The sequence below is a fragment of the Lepidochelys kempii genome, chromosome 9, assembly GCF_965140265.1.
Source record: "Lepidochelys kempii isolate rLepKem1 chromosome 9, rLepKem1.hap2, whole genome shotgun sequence".
In the NCBI taxonomy this organism is placed as follows: Eukaryota; Metazoa; Chordata; order Testudines; family Cheloniidae; genus Lepidochelys; species Lepidochelys kempii.
Genome location: NC_133264.1, coordinates 84126604 through 84143361, shown reverse-complemented (window position 1 = coordinate 84143361; position 16758 = coordinate 84126604). Strand labels below are relative to the sequence as shown.

General features: G+C 45.3%; 1 protein-coding gene across 6 annotated transcripts in view; it reads left to right on the top strand.

Moving 5' to 3' along the window:
* PAK3 (p21 (RAC1) activated kinase 3) overlaps positions 1-16758 on the top strand; it is a 220260-nt gene that overhangs the window by 98428 nt on the left and 105074 nt on the right. The gene's annotated exons all lie outside the window — the stretch shown is intronic.

Here is a 16758-nt window from a genome sequence, read left to right as displayed (position 1 = left end):
ACATTTCGAGCTTTTTTTACATGTTCTCCCAAATCACTCATTCCCTTTCAAACAAACACTGTCTTGTCTCTCACCTCCCCAGGAGCTGGTTGTATCCGATTAGTCCCTTTCTCCTTGTTTGGAACTGAATGGCCGTGCGTGGCAGCTAATGAGAAGCAGCCAGGACAGGAACTAGCTTTTTTAAAATAAATAAATAAATAAATAAACAAATCAGGCAAAACTTGGTGTCGTTGGCTGCTTTTTGTTTTGAGATTTTGGGTTTGCTTGAACTCGAATCTCTGGAGAGTGCAAACCTGAGTGAATGGAACCAAAATCCAATCCAATTGCATGAAGCCACCATGGAACAAAAACACCCAGTTCCTCTTGTGCTCAAAGAGGCAGAGGAGCTGGCAGGTCATGCCGGCTGGGTCGGACTTGCAGCCGATTAGGCTGAAGGCACACCCTGATCAACACCCTGGAGTTCCCCTTTAAACTTGCATAGCTAGTGGAGTGTCAGCGTACTCAGCACTAATAACCTGGCAGCCCTGCACTGGCAGCAGAGTGAGTGATTCCCAATCCAGCTCCATGCCCTCCTAATGCTCACATTAAGAGACTATTCAGAATTTTCCTCGTGGGCCCTGGGAATGTCCTGAAAGGGAAGCTCATCGTAGAGGGAATTTGGATACCACATGCCTGGTAAAAAGGTAGATTGCAGCTGATCAAAAGTCATAGGCTTCACTTCTCTGTGTTGAATGCAAACACATTCTTCCATTGCATTGCAAGAAGGCTGAACCAAAACCTTGATTCCGAACCCACCTGAACTTTGGAAGCAGTCCACACATTGCCACTTGGGCCCTTCTCCAGCTGCTGGAACTGTATCAGAAGAACACCCAGGATGCTACAGATTAAGGTTCTGACCTTTGCTCAGCTGTGTTCTCCTCTCTGAATGGGGGTATAAACTGGACAATACCTTTCATTGTAACAGTCCTACCACTCCCTAGTAACTGGATATCCCCATTTTAAGAACAAGGAGCTAGGACAGATAGTGATGTGGCTCAGCAATGTTTCTGAAGTGAACCAGCCCCCACTAGTCAACCAACAGGAATTAAATGAGATTCCCAGCATGGGTACTGTGGGGATAAGAGAAAAGGAGATGCAGCCATAGTGGCTCTTACGAGCCAGCATGTTGTTCTTGTCAGTTTTCTTTCAAGGAAAAAAAACGATTTTTTTAAAATTGGGTGTTGTGTTTTAAAGATGACTTTGCTTAGCTGGATTATGAGCCCATAGTGCTTCACAAAGCAACTCTACTGAGGGGCTGTTTTGCTGTCAGGCGCATAGACAGCTGATGACTCTCAGCCCAAGCCAGTCTTTTTATTATTATGCAGTGAAACTTTTTTTGGTGGCGGATATTTGTGGCAGGTGCTTATGCTGAGGCAGCTCTGCCCAGCATGGAAACTTGCAAGACAACTGCAAAACGACTTTCAGGACAATGAAGAAAATTGGGACACAAAACCCACCACGCACAGTCACATACGCAGAGAGGCTGAAGGGACTGCATTTTCCAGTGAGCTGAACTCCTCCCAGAAAGGCTCTTAAATCACACAGAGCCACAAAAGGAGGTTTCTTCTCTTACTTTCTGGGATGACCAAGAAACAATGCATCCCTCAGCTTTGGGTCTCACTGATACTATAAGAAACAAGCATCTTTCAGAAAATGTGGGCCAGTGTGACAGCTGGAGCACAATTGCAAGCTTGTAGCCTTTTGGGAGCTGCCATGGTGTTACACACCACCTCCATAAAAGTTAACCTTCCTTTAAAGGGGGGAAAGGGTTTAAACTCCTTGTTTTGTATGATGTCAGTTTGTCTATTGCAAGGGGAACTCTGACTCCTGGCACAGAGCATAGAAATACCGGAGCAGATCAAATGATCTGTCTAGTCGCAAAACCTGCCTACCACATGATCAATGCCCGATGCTTGCCTCAGAGGAATGCAGAACATTTCATATGCTGGCAACCCCAATGAAGTAATTAATTAGGTTCTGGGCGATTAATAGGGTGTATGTAACCGAGAGCTGAGCTTGGCTCAATGCACCTAACAGTGTGATACCGAAAGGGGATCTCTTCCTGATCCCAGCTGTTGATCAGATGAGGCCCTGAAGTGTGAAAATTAAGACAGGTGCTATTGTCTAAACCACCTAACTTTCATGGCCAGAGCTGAGGACTGTCAATATATTTAGAAATGTTGGTGCTGCTTTAAATTCTGACCCCCCTCCTTCCCCCCCCTCCAGTATGAGAAGAGGGGTTTTTGTTTTGTTTTGTTTTTTTCCCAGTACTTGGACACTCTGTCTTAAAATTAGCTATTGGCCTTGCCTGTGACGTGTCCAAATGGGTGTTAACTTTCTCCATAGTATACATGATAAATCTACATGACAAGTCTCTTCTCTTCCTCTTGGTATTTGCAGCTCCACATACGTTTAGCAGAGTCAGCGTCCCCAAACTTCATTCTTTCTGAATTAGTTCTCTTTGTGGCTGAACAGAGCAGGAAGTAGCAAGCCAGACAGCAATGAAGTAACCTGTGGCATTATTAAGTCTGCGTGCTCTCACATTTTAGTTGGTCTCTGCTGCTAGGCAATACATTAAAACACAGACCTGTGCAGAGTTTAAGAGGGAGAAATGGGTGGGTGGGTGACAGAGGGGGAATGTTATTCACAGAAGCCCTGATGGTACATGGTAGGGGAATGTGTAGCTTTTGAAGAAATCCTCTGCCAGAGTAATGGTAACACTGAGGATGTGTTGAGGGAATGGGGAAGTGGACCAGCCTATTTGTAAGGCTTTTGTGGTTCCTCTTTCTGCGTACGGTTGTAGGGTTTTTTTGCCTGGCACATTATCTACTTACGTTAATGACTTTCTGGTCAGCCAGTCAAATTCAGAAGTCATCTTTTCTGGAACAAGCTGACAAAATCTTTTTTTTTTTCCCCCTCTCTTCAGACCCAGACTGAAAACTGTCCCACAAGACTGGGGTTTCTGTCTTTTTCTTTGATGGATTGTTGTAAATAATTAACATCAGAAATGCAGAGTCATCAACTTTCTGGTTTAGATGCTATTAATTATGCTAAAGGAATGAATCCCACGAAGTTTAACCTTTTGCATTATGATTCGATTTGGACTTCTGTTATTGGCTTGGAGCCTCCCCCCCCCCATGCCATTGATTCTTTAATCCAAAATCTAACACTGGTTTGATCACTCAACAACCTGCTTTTATACTTAGACATTCCAGCTTGCAACTCCAGAAAGCTCAGAAAAGGTAGTGGGTAAGATGAACCACATATTCCCACCACTTTGTGGGTTCCATCTTACAGACTGACGTTGAAGAGCCTATAGATTAGAGAGTAACCTAGGCAGTATTGACAGGGACCCATGCACAAAGCTTGAAAGGAATGGTAGTAAAATCCAACTGAAGTGGTTTCATCTCTGATACATGTGCTGCGGGACTGTGTCCTGCACTTGTGGAAGAAGGAATGGCTTTGCTGATCTGCAACTCATCAGCTCAGGTTCATCCTGGTGTAGATTCCCTCAAGTCAATGGAGTTGCACCTGTGACAAATCTGACCCATTAACTCCGACTCCACTCAAATCAATAGAAATGTAATGCCATCTATTCTCTCTCTTTGGCACAGCTGCAGTAAAGTGTAGAAGCTGGAGTCTAAAGAAAGTTTTCAGAGTAACAGCCATGTTAGTCTGTATTCACAAAAAGAAAAGAAGTACTTGTGGCACCTTAGAGACTAACCAATTTATTTGAGCATAAGCTTTCGTGAGCTACAGCTCACTGCATCCGATGAAGTGAGCTGTAGCTCACAAAAGCTTATGCTCAAATAAATTGGTTAGTCTCTAAGGTGCCACAAGTACTCCTCTTCTTAGTCTAAAGAAAGACTCAGTTATTGATCCTGACTCTGATTTCATACTGGTGTAAATCAGGAGCAACTCCATTGATTGCCCCAGGATAAAACCTGTGTAGATGGGCTCAGAGTCAGGCCCACTGTGCTTTCATAGCAAAGGACTGAGGAGGGAATGATGTACCATTTTAAGCTGTAGAAGATAAATAGGTGCTGAAGGATTTATTATACTGAAACAATATAACCACACACCAGAAATAATCTCATTTCATGTTCACAAAGAATTAATCTTATGCTGGATCCTGCATAAAATTGATCCTGCATAAAATTAATTTCCAACCACCTGCCCACATTACAAAATACTACCCCAGGTCTCATTGAAGTCAATGGGAATTTTGCCACTGACGTCAATGGGGTCAGGATTTTACCCACGATGTCAGAGGATGGTGTTAATTTCACAGTATGTATTTTCTTCCTTCTTTCCCCTCCACCCCTTTTATCCAACCATGTATTAATGTGTGTTGGCCCTGTGGAAGAAGTGAATCTTCTGGAGAGAGCTGAATGAGAAGGCGGAGCCCTGCCAGGCAGAAACAGGTAAGGCATCCCAAGTGTATGGGGTGGTCAGGAAGAAAATGTGAAGGAAGCAAAGGGAGTAGTGAAGCAGGATTCATTAGTGGAGAGAAGGGGAGGAGGGAAAGTACGTTTCCAGAACATCAGAACTGTGGGCAGGGATAGAGCTGTGCAGTTATCCTTGTCATTCCAACTGCTGTAAGAACACTACTAAGACATAAATATATCCATATCTGTCTATGCTGAGGATAGAATCATGGTACCACAATCACTGCAGCATATTTCTGAAGATCTAGAAAGCAAGGCCCTCAAATGCCACATCGTTTTTAATCTGTGAATTGTTAACTCAGATGTAAAGTGGTTGACTCTCCCAGGTTCCTGAGGCATTACCAAACTGAGGACTGACAGGTATGTCACTGAATAGCCTGCTCATAGTAGCTAGGATTCTAAGAAGCATCAGCCAATGTTCTCTCTTGTTAATCCATGTAGTTCTCAAACCCTGGGCAGGGACAGGCAAGGTTCAGGCAATAAATGAAGCAAACCTTTAAAAAAATATTGTCTTTATCAAGGTTGTACTGGGGAGGGATGGCTGGTTCAGGGAATTGGTGACGGGCTATAGATGCTTTCACCTTTAGGTTGTCTACTCAAATCCAGCCTTGGCTGGTAGGGATCAAAAGTAGTTATCTTCTGATAACTGTTTGGTGGCCTATGGGAGTTGGTGATCTCAGTCCATTTCTTAGTGGACAAATGTCCTCATCAGAGAAACCACTATCTCTGGACTGAGAGGTCTTGGACTGAATGTACCATGGAGACTGAAATACCTTCTTAGCCCGAGATAAGAGCGGGAGAATCCTGGCTCTGTTGAAGTCAGTGGGAGTTTTGCATTGACTTCCATGGGGTCAGACTTTCACCTGGCTTCTACAGAATATAATTGAGTAACAGTGGGGTAATGGGGCTGGGTGAAGCTTGCATACCACGTGTCCACGCTGGGTTTGTTCTGTGGCCAAACAGAAGACTTCAGTCTCCGGAGCTGTTGCTCCAGTACCTTCCCTTACTGCAAAATTTGCTGAAGATGGGGAGAATCCACCCCCTCCTACCTGATAAAATGGTTGTGTGTATCCCCTTATAAGCCCTTTCTATTCATGAAGCAAAACATGACCCCCGTTGAATGGGACAGAGCTAAAGAGTAAGATTATTCTGTTTAAAACCCTCTGACACACAGGCAGGCATTTAAAAAGATTGTGGCTGCAAGGTAAAAGCTATTAATACCATTTCATTGTCGAAGAGCCAGAGCAGCTTAAATTACACATAAAAGATTCATGAGACAAGAGTCAATATTGCTGTGGCCTTAACAACCCTAGTGGGGACACTTTCTCAGTCTCCTAAGGATGAGGTACCTGGTGCAGCAGCACCTGAGAGGCCCAGGGGAGGAAGGCCTGATATAAGGAAAGCTGTCATTCTGGTGCGGCGTCAATTGCAGGGAATTGACACGCTGCTGAGCGCAAGCTTCCCAGTTGTTGCAGGGATACTCTCAAGGGTGTCAGGCTTAGCAGCTGTTGTATCTTTGTGGTTGTTGGCAGTTGTCCTCTTGTAATGAGGTTCCCGCCTTAAATGACACACTTATGTTTTGGGGGGAACTTTGAAAATCATTCAGTTTAGAAACCATTCTGCTGATCTCTCCTGATGGTAATTTTCTCTCTCTCGTCTCTTCCCTTATTTCTGCTCTGAGGTAGTTGGCATTAAGGGTCTGATCCAAAGCCCACTGAAATCAATGAGGATCTCTATTCACTTTAATAGGCTTCAGATCAGAATCTTCATTCTGCCCAATACTGCACTGAGGCCAAGTCCATGTTAAAGTCATTTGAGAGTCACTCCGGATCGGGACCAAAAGTCCAATTTTCAGAAGTGACCAATTAGTTAGGGTGCCTCCATTTTGGGGTGCCAGGGTGGGATAACTTGGGACTTACTTTCAGAAGTGCTGGGTACACACAGCTGATTTCAGCTGGAGTTGTGCGTGCTCAGCACCTCTGAAAAACAGACCCAAGTCATCTGATGTTGCTGGACACTCAACTTGATTGATCTCTTTTGAAAACATTGGTCTAAGTGTACAGTAATCACAGGCAGTTGTGATATCACAAGCAGAAGGTTATGAATTGCTTTTTTATTTAGCACTTTCATACCATAGTACTTTCCAGCTGTACAATATTTAATCTTCACACCTAAAAATGAACCTAAATTAACCAAACTGCAGCCGTGTTTGGATTTGGAGTTTTAAGCCTGAATCCAGATCTGAACCTCAGGTCTCGAGCCCATCTATGTGCAACATTCCTGTGAGGCACATGAGCCAGTATTCATAGCCCCAGTTTTTGGAAAGAAAATGCAGAAAAATGTTTTTGAACTTTTTTGATGCTTTTTGAAGCCTGTTTAGTTGAAACTTCAGCTTTTCTAAAAATAGGGACCATTCTAGAAGCTGTTTGCAAAACAGAAAATAGTTTTGCACAAAAAAGTGAATGATTTTTGCACAGGTATTTTCATGGAGGTTTGAAAATGTTCAGTTTAGCTCTGGCTACTCTACAGATGGGAAAACTGAGACGTAGAGCGGGAGTCAATGAACAATGGTGATTTTATGCCAGCTGAGGATCCAGCACTCTGTCTGAGACATTTTTGCTAAATGATGAGTTCCCAAACGCTCCCCTATTTCTTCTTCTCATCACAAAAATACTTAGCCCTCACACAGCACTCTTCATACACAGATCTCAGAGTGCTTTTCAAACATGAGTAAATATGACCATTTCCATAGATGGGGAAACCAGGGCCTAGAGAGGCTAAGTGACATGTCCAGGTTCACACATTATGTCAATGGCAGAGCAAAGAATAATACCAATGTTGGGTGAAATTCTAGTCCTGTTGAAGTCCATGGGAGTTTTGCCATCAACTTCAATGCCGTCAGGGTCTCACCCTCAAATCCAGTGCCCTATTCACTAGGAGTATGTCTATATTTGAGTTTGCATAGATGTACCCTTGCTAGTTCTCCTCCAACTAGCGCACTAAAAATAGCTGTGTAGCTGGGGTAGCACAGGCAGTGACTGGGGCTCGCTGCTCAAGCACATCCCTGCCTAGACCCGTTGGGTATGTATTCAGGCAGCTAGCCTAAGCCACCACCTATGGTAACCTGACTTTTAGATTTCTGAGTAACTCCTCATCCTTGACAGCTTTTTTAAAAAACAACAAAGCTAAAATTTTGTTTGCACAGTAAAAACATACTGCTCACTTTTTGACCATGTGAGTCTCATGCACTAGCCCAATCCCATGATGATTTGGGTTGCAAATCCTGCAGGGCAATATATAAATCCAAACCAAACCCCTGTTTCCATTGCACTTTTAAAAAGAAACATTTTGAGTGGTGTTTGAATTTGTAAAACGCCATTGCAAAATTGTGAGGCAAAATTATCTGGTGGACGGTGCACAGGACAAAGAGTTGGGGACTTCCTTGGTATGTTCCTGACTCTACCACTGAATTGATGGGCAGCACTGAGCCAGTCACGTCACCTCTCTGCCTCAGTTTCCCCATCTGTAAAACTGGGATAATACTACTTCCCTACTGCACCAGGCTTTTGTGAGGGTTAATTAAGGCTTATGCAGTATTTAGAACAGGGGTCGGCAACCTATGGCACACGTGCCAAACATGGTACCCGAGCCAATTTTTAATGGCACGCTGCTGTCTGCCGGACCTGGGCAGACAGCAGCGTGCCACTGAAAATCCTGCCTGGCCCGCTGTTCTCCACCCCCCGCCCACCGCTCTCTCCTTGCAGGGCAGGCAAGCTTCCCCCTCCCCCTGCCTCTTCCCCCAGCATGCTGGGTTCCTGCCCCTCCTCTCCCTCCCTGTGGCTGATCAGTATGGAGGGGGAGATGTAAAAGCGGGGGAAAGATAAAAGCAGAGCCGCAGCGTGCTCTCTGCTCCGGGGACCTTGGGGAAGGGGGTGGAATCAGGGCATATCCCCTCCAGCCCCCTGCCGTGAGCTGCTCAGGGCAGGGGGCTGGGAGCACCCCCACAACCCCAGCCCACACCCCCAGCTCTATGCCCTGACTCCTGCCCCCCCCACGCCCCCAGCCCCCTGCCCTGACTCCTGTACCCCCCACATCCCCACTCTCACCCTGAGCACCAGACAGGAGCTCCTGCATCCCCCCACCATTCCCACCTGCACCCCTTGCACCAAATGGGAGCTGCCCAGGTAAGCGCTCCACACCCAAACCTCCTGCCCCAACCCTGAGCCCCCTCCCTCATTCTAGCTCCTGGCCAGACCCTACACCCCAACCCCCAGCCTGCTCCTTCACCCCCAGCCCTATTCTCAGCACACTCCCACCCTCATCTCAGTGCAGAGAGAGGAAGAGAATGGCTAGAACCAGGGAGAAGGTAGGTACCTACTCTATGTGGACAGGGCCGGGACTCCAGACCGGCAGCGGTCTGAGCGGGGCCTGAGGCTGGGACCCTGGCTGGCAGGAGCCGGCGGACGGAACCACAGATTGACAGCAGGCTGAGCTGCTCAGCCCAGTGCCGGTCTGGGGTTCTGGCTGCCGGCTCCTTGCCAGCCAGGGTCCCAGCCTCAGGCCCCGCTCAGCCCGCTGCCGGCCTAGGTGAACGGAACCCCAGACCAGCAGCGGGCTGAGCGGGCCGGTGGCGTAAGATCAGCATTTTAATTTAATTTTAAATGAAGCTTCTTAAACATTTTGAAAACCTTGTTACATACGACAATAGTTATATAATATATAGACTTATAGAGAGAGACCTTCTAAAAAATGTTAAAATGTATTATTGGCACGCAAACCCTTAAATTAAAGTGAATAAATGAAGACTCGGCACACCCCTTCTGAAAGGTTGCCGACCCCGATATAGACCATGCAATACAATGTATAGTAGTATTGTCTCAGATCATTGTCTCAGATCATCCTTTCCTGAAGGAGTGGACTCTGGGACAGGGATCTTCTTGTGGATATCCCTACACATTGCTCCTTTTATGGGAGGCACGATTTGAGGATCTAGGGTCCATTTTGTGGCCCATTATTATTCTGATATTTTTCCTCCTGCATCTAAGATCTTACCTTAGGGTTTTATACTGCTACTCATCACCATAGTATGTCAACACTACATTTAGCGGTACTAGTTATTGGATGCCGGTTAAATGCCAGTTGATTATTAACAACAGTTACTGGGATTCAGCAACTGCTTAATGAGATGTAACAACTATATATTAAGATAGATATCTATTAAACACAGTCTTATTAGTCAATTGGTGTTTAATTGACATATGCTAATTTTCTTATTACAACTCAATTAAATCCACAGTTGAAGCACTCAATTTTGAGTATGACCAAATTATGATTGGAGGCAAAAACATAAACTAAAATATAATCACATAAGCTACAGCTGATCTTAAATGCAAACACTTTATGAATATTCTTCTACCAGTGAAAGAGTAGATTTGAGGTTGGTACTTTAAAAACAGTGTAGGAAAGGTGGCAAAAATAATCATTTTGTCAATTAACTCTTGCAGTCAGGGATTAATGTATAGTTATTTACAGAGATAATTTCCACAGCCACTCCCTTTTCGGCAAAATTATAAAATTTGAATTTTCTAAAAACACCCTTGAAATGAGTGTGCACAAGCAGCAACTGAGATCGCCAGGACATTTGTAAAATTCATTTTTCTGTTAAAGTTTGTTTTAGGGGGTGCAGCAGTTTACAAAACTCAGTAATGGAATGTCCCCAAGTTGTGTGTGGATGACACACAAAGGTCTGGGACTGTGGACAGAGGTAAAAAGCATGTTATAATATAGGTCCCAACCTGTGCCCATTGCAGTCAATTGGAAAACTCTCATTGACTTCAGTCAATGCAGGATCAAGCCCATAAGGAGGATGAGGCAAAAGATTGGGTTATAGATTTAGTAAAGGGGGCAAAGTAGGAATATATTGAATGTTTAGTGACAGAGAACAGATAGTTTAATGCAGAGGGCTTGCCTTGGCTTCTCTCTTTATGTATAAATGACTGCAGTCATTGAAAGTAGCAGCACTGAGCAGAGGGAGTCTCTGTTCTAATTGGTCATCCACATCTTTGACCTGATGGGATCACTTGGTAGAGCTCGACCATGAGTCCTTCTCCTATGGAACTGCCATGGCTAGCAGCCACTTCCCTCAATAACTAGTAGTTAGGATTTATAATCCCTAGACCTCAAAACTCTTCACAGAAGTGGGTAAGTATAATCATATTATCCTTTCTACAGATGAGGTAAGCTGAGGCACAGAGAGATTGAGTGACTTACCCAAGGTCACACAGGAAGTCAGTGGCAGAGCTAGGAGTAGCATCCGGGTCTCCTGACCCCCAGTCCTGTGCCCTCTACCCTGGACCATGCGGTGTCATTGTCCACTGTGAAGGGTTTAACCACCTGGATACTGGATCATAGCTGGCTCGAGTCATTTCAGTTCAATATTTGTGAATTCCTCTTGCTTCTCCTCTGCTTGGATTTCCATAGGTACCAGATCCCATAACTGAGCTGTTCTGACACACTCACTGTTGTGAAACAGCCTAACTGGTTTCCATAGCTATGTGTTGTTAGGTGTTTCCTAGCTAACGAAGCACCTTTGCATGGCAGGCTGGTTGTGTGTGCCAGCAGCGACAAATGATCTCCCTACCTTTCCTGTTCACTCCTTTCCCTCAGATACATTAATGATCACTAAACCTTGCTGATGGAGGGACTCCTTTTGGTGACAACCTCATTATTTGGTTATCAGGAGCTGACACTATCCAGGTTGTCACGACAACCAGCCATGATTCAAAGCTGCTCTGAAAGGTCTGAACCTCAGGCAAATAATCAGCTCTTAGCTCTCAGCAGATGCTCAACCCCTCAGCCAATCGTGGGGGAGCTGGGAAACCATGACATCATAGTCGAACCAGTCCAAAAAATTTAATTCTTAGTTTGCAGTGTTCCTCCTTGTTGCTTTTCCCCAAACCCCAGCTCAGCACATATTGTGGTAAAACCAGCCCGCAGTGTTACCATTTCAAAACACTTCACGGCTGACTTCAAAACTTCAAACTGGGTGAGGAGTGAATGTGTAACCAGGGCCACAAATAATAATAATAATAATAAAAAAAGTACAGCATTTCAGTTAACTAATTCAGGCTTGGTCAGAGCTATTGCAGAGTGGTGATCAATTACAATCCAATCAGAAGGCTGGATGCTGCCATAACACTGACAGTCATGCAGTCAGGATCCAGATAGTTATGTTGCTTGTTTTGTTTTTTTATTTTAATGGGGGGGGTGGGCTTCCTTAGCACTAATTTCCTCTGAAGTACAAAGTCTCTTGCAGCACCCACTAATTACTGTAGATGAACAGGGCTGGGGGGGGGGGGGGGAGAAAACCCACTGGCATCCAATTAATAGCCATGCTAAATTGCAAAGAGTATGTCAGGTTTGCCAGGGAGGTGTGGTAAATGCTGTGGAACCAGTTCCATATCTATCAAAGGATACGTTCGCATATACTGCCTAACGCAAGCCAATGAGGGATTGCTCAGTGTCTCTAAGCCTGAGTTTTGGCATACCTGGACTGCTGTACCTGGAGCCATAGATTTGATTAGGGTTGAATTCATTTCAGTAGTATTGACCCAAGGATTCCCAGCAGTGATGCTTCTGACGTTTGTTTGCTGAGCTTTCGTGAATTGCTGCTCCTCTAGAACAGTGTTTCTGAATGACTGGTCCATGGACTGGTGCCAGTCCCTAAGATCTCCATGACACAGTTTAGGAAGGCAGCAAGCCGGTTCCCGGTATCTAAAAGGCTAAAAAACACTGCTCTAGAATTCACTCCCTGTAGAAATCAGCTTAAGCACAACTTATAAACTTTTAGGAGAAGTTGCTCTCTTTGCCAAAGAAAGATTTGTCTCCTTGCCTGTGTGGCCATCCTAGGTGGTCTTCTGCAAATACCAGGGAGCACAGTACTTGGCCTCTTTTATTGAGACCTCAAGGCTTGCAGGCACTCAGATATACAGTGGTGAATGCCAATAAATGATTGTAGCAAGTGCTAAGTCCTTTCAGGGTAGACTGAGGATGCAGGAATTTATAGGTGCTGAGTATTATTATTACTTATTATCGTTGCGTGATGGTCTATCCGATCAGATCTGAAAGAGGAGGTCAGCTCCTCTGCAATGACTTTAAATGTCTCCAGCCTGTTTATTAAGAATAGGGGCTCACCCTGCTGATATTCCCCTTTCCCCTACCTGGTTATATACTGGTTGTCTGTCTCCCTCCATCCCAGTGCATTTAAGTGGGGCTGTACTGATATAGCTATCAGGGGGAATTCACTCCTGCATCAGGGCCACTGTGCACTGGCTATGTCTGAGCAAAGTGACTAGGAAGCAGCCATTAGGCTCCCCCAAGGATCATCCCAGTGTAGGAGGCTTCCTCAGCAAACACGGAGTTGGTGCAGCCAGCTCTATGTTTCCACAAGAGCCGCTGGCGCAGGAGATGTGTAAGAGGCAGGCCGGGGGAGGGAGGAGACGTGGACAAGTTATGCCCTGATTATTCCCAGCTGCTGCTATGGCCCATAGGGGCTGTGGATCAAGGTAGGGCAGCTCCTGAAGCTACTCTAACATGGGCTAGGGGCTAAATTGGCCTCTGGCATTCACAGAATTGGGGGCGGGGACTCAGCAGGCCACTTCTCAGCTGGCACAGGGCTGAATTGGGTCCCTAAGATGCTTAGGGAAGGAAGGCTCTGTGTAAACACAAACTCTGATCTACACTTCAGATAAATGACAATTCAATACAGGTATATTTTATGTAGCATTTTAAACTGGCTTTGGCACCAGTGAGACTGCCCGGTGAAATTAGCATCTAGCAGAGAGATATCCTCTCCTGTACCTGTAGGTAGTAGACAGAAATCTTGTGGTGACCCACTAAAGATTTGGGGGACCAGGTTTAGCAGGATTCTGCAGCAACATCAAAACACATGCCACACCACACCAGCTGAGCAAGTCCTACCTGAGCTGCAGAATTTCAGAGCCCTGAGGCCTTCCAAATTCCATCGCCATGAAACCATTCCCTGTCAGTAGAAAGCAGTTAGCCCTTGAGAATACAAAGAACAATGTTCCCTTTGTCAACATACCTTGAAGCATACAGCGCACGCAGGACATCTTATGTGTAGCCTCCAGTGTGCGTGAACCACAGAATGATTGGGTGGGTATGAGGGGGGATCCAAAGGTACTGTGCTTTCAGGGGGACTTCCCCAGTCAGAGGCAGAGTCCCCAAATGCCAGTAAAATGCCTTTTTTGTGGCTTCTTCCTCTTGCTTTCTCCTATGCCACACTGCCCTTCTATTTCTCCCCATCTCCCTTCACTAGAGTTCCCTTCCTCTCTGTTCCCTAAGGGGCTCCTTCTCTTTCCTACTGAGGAGAGGCTGCTCCTGAAGATGGGCCAGGGATGGTCCTGCTGATGGGTGATGTTCCCTTCCCCCTCTCATGGGAACTGCACGGGTATGTTTGTGCTGAGCTTGGTCCCGATGTCTTTTACCTTCATCATGTCTTCTCTCTGTAGCTGAATAGATTTTTCTGCTGAGATCCAGCCCCTCTCCGCACCTATTCTATTCTATTCTATTCTATTCTATTCTACATGGGTGGTTCTTATACCACACTCATTATCCCTTGTGGTTGGTGACTTCAGTGGCAACTCTGGGTAAGCTGCTCGAATTCAGAGAGCCAGGTGATGGCTTGAGAGTAGTTTGTGGCAGCAGCCTGGAGATGGCTAGAGGGGGGTCCCCATAAAACCACAATCCCCAAAGCCAAGGGTTTTGGGAGCCCCAAAGGCCCACCCTGGGCAGCGGTGCAAGGACCACTCAAAAGCCCCCGTGACTTTTGGGATAAATCACTTGCCAAATATCCCCCCAATGCTTTGGTGATATTTTGAAGGTTATCTCTGCACCCAAAAGGGTTACAGCCTTAGTGAAAAGGCATATGCCCCTGATTAAATAGTGCAGGGGGAGAATGAATCTCCTCTCTCCTTCCAACCTCTGATGCTGGCTTCTTTGCCTGCAGTCCCACAGTCATTGTTATGCTCTCTGACAGAACAAATGGGAGAATAAACTACCCCTTCATATGCTGTGCTGGCCTGGTCTTTGTGAAACACAGGCAGAGCCCACGGGCCAGGCTCTTGCATATGTGTATCTATTTTTAAAAAAATGCATGTGATCAAGTCACATGATTAGTTTGAGTTTTAAATGAATGGGGCTTATTCACCCACTGATTCTGCCTCCTGACCTGTACGTGTGTGTCTTAGGCAATGCTCTGACCAGCACTTGTCCTCACGCCGTGCCAGCCCCAGGAGATTTCAAACAGGGCACATTTCTTATTCTTAAATGGTGGCAATAAAGATGTGGATTGTTTGTTAAACTGTGATTCGGAGGCTGAGCTAGTCTGAATTGTATTTATAAACTAATCCCTGTTCTACATAGATGGCTGGGTCCCTGTTCACTCGCTCACCCAACAGTTGCTATCAGTGCAAGCTCTTTGTGAGCAGTGGGATGTTCAGAAGCTCTCTGCACTGGTCTAACTCTGCTCCCATTGATTTCAAAGGGAGCAAAGTTAGGTCATTGGCAGGGCACTTTTGAAAATCTCATCCTACCTGACCGAAAAAGAGAAGCAATTCCCTATCAATTATTCACCCAGTGCTGGCTCTCAGGATCCAGCAAAACTCTCCTTGTGATGAGGGACACAGTGTCCGTGATATGTAAATTACCAGTACAACGACTCCTGTTACCTGCTGAGTGGGGAGAGACTCCCCTCTTACACTGCCATGAGATTGCTGGGCAGGCCTGGTGAATATTGGCACTAACTAATCAAGGTTACCTAAACATCTCTCTGTAGGGCTGGGAACAGCCATGCCACCTTACCATACACACCATGCACTGTCATCGTGTCAGGTCTCACAAGCTAATCAGCATTAGGTTAGATAGAAGACCTTTGAGAACCCTCTGTGTGCAGCAGGAAGTGGTGACAGCAGTTCGGTAAGGGCTGCTCTTCTGAGTCACTATTGATTTAGTGACCCAGCATGGTGTTGCTACTGAAGGAGCTGTCTTTTGAATGAGTTGTATCACTCAGGCATGACCACATGTGGTCGTTAAAGATCACATGGTGCTTTGTAGGATGGGGAGTGCTTGTTATCTTGGTCACATTTTGACTTGGGTAATTACATTCTGCTTGCGTAAATTTCTCCTGAAGTTTCAGATAGGAAAAGTTTCAGAGTAGCAGCCCTGTTAGTCTGTATTCGCAAACAGAAAAGGAGGACTAGTGGCACCTTAGAGACTAACCAATTTATTTGAGCATAAGCTTTCGTGAGCTACAGCTCACTTCATCGGATGCATCATTCATGGAGCTGACGGTCTCAGAAGATTTAATTCTTCAAGCCAAAGTTCAGTGCTTTAAAGTCCTAAACAGAAAGAAAGAACAAGAAAAATAATCTGAAAAGACACTAGGGGAAATAGGAATCTCTTCTGACTAGTCCATGGCTCATTGCACAAAAGTGTCCTCTTTATTCAGGACTGGCTAGAAGTTTGTGTAGAAAAAGAACTGCTGCAGCAAAAGCACATAGAATTCAGCAACACATGGGGATGACTTTTAGCAAAGTGGCTTATTGTGGAAACCTAAACAAGTTTCATGAAATTTTCACCTTCTCACTGGACAAAGAGAAACCAGTGCCATGAGCCAACCAAAACCTACAGATGTAAGTCAGACATACCTTTAATATGATGAAGGCCAAGGATTGAAAAAGCCCAGAAGACTGAACTACCCTCTTATCCCTGCAGTTCGCGGTTGAGGTATATTGACAGGACTATGTTGGGGAAACGTGCAGTACTCCTGCCTGTGCGCAATGTGTGTTCTATGGGTGAACAGATGTCTTCATTGTCAATGGCTGTAAATCCAGCACCCTAAACCATCACTGAATTCACATGAAAAAAAGAGTAAAAAATGTAAAAAATGGAATGCCTCAATATTCCCTCCTTTGCTGGGCTTAGGAAGTAGTTTTGTATGGCACTGGGATCCAGTTATCCTTCAAAATAAACATATGAATGAAAGGGATGATGCTGTATATAAAGGTGTGTATGTGTGTGCGTGTGTGTGTGTGTATACACATTTCTGGGTGGGGCACTTGATTTTTTTTTTTAACCTGCTGCGAGTGAGGAGATTCTTACACCACTTCTGTGTCATTTTATTCAAGTTTCTATATTCCCTCTCCCACTTCAGCTTTCCCTGTGTTTCCTGCTTTGAAACAAAAGATTTGCC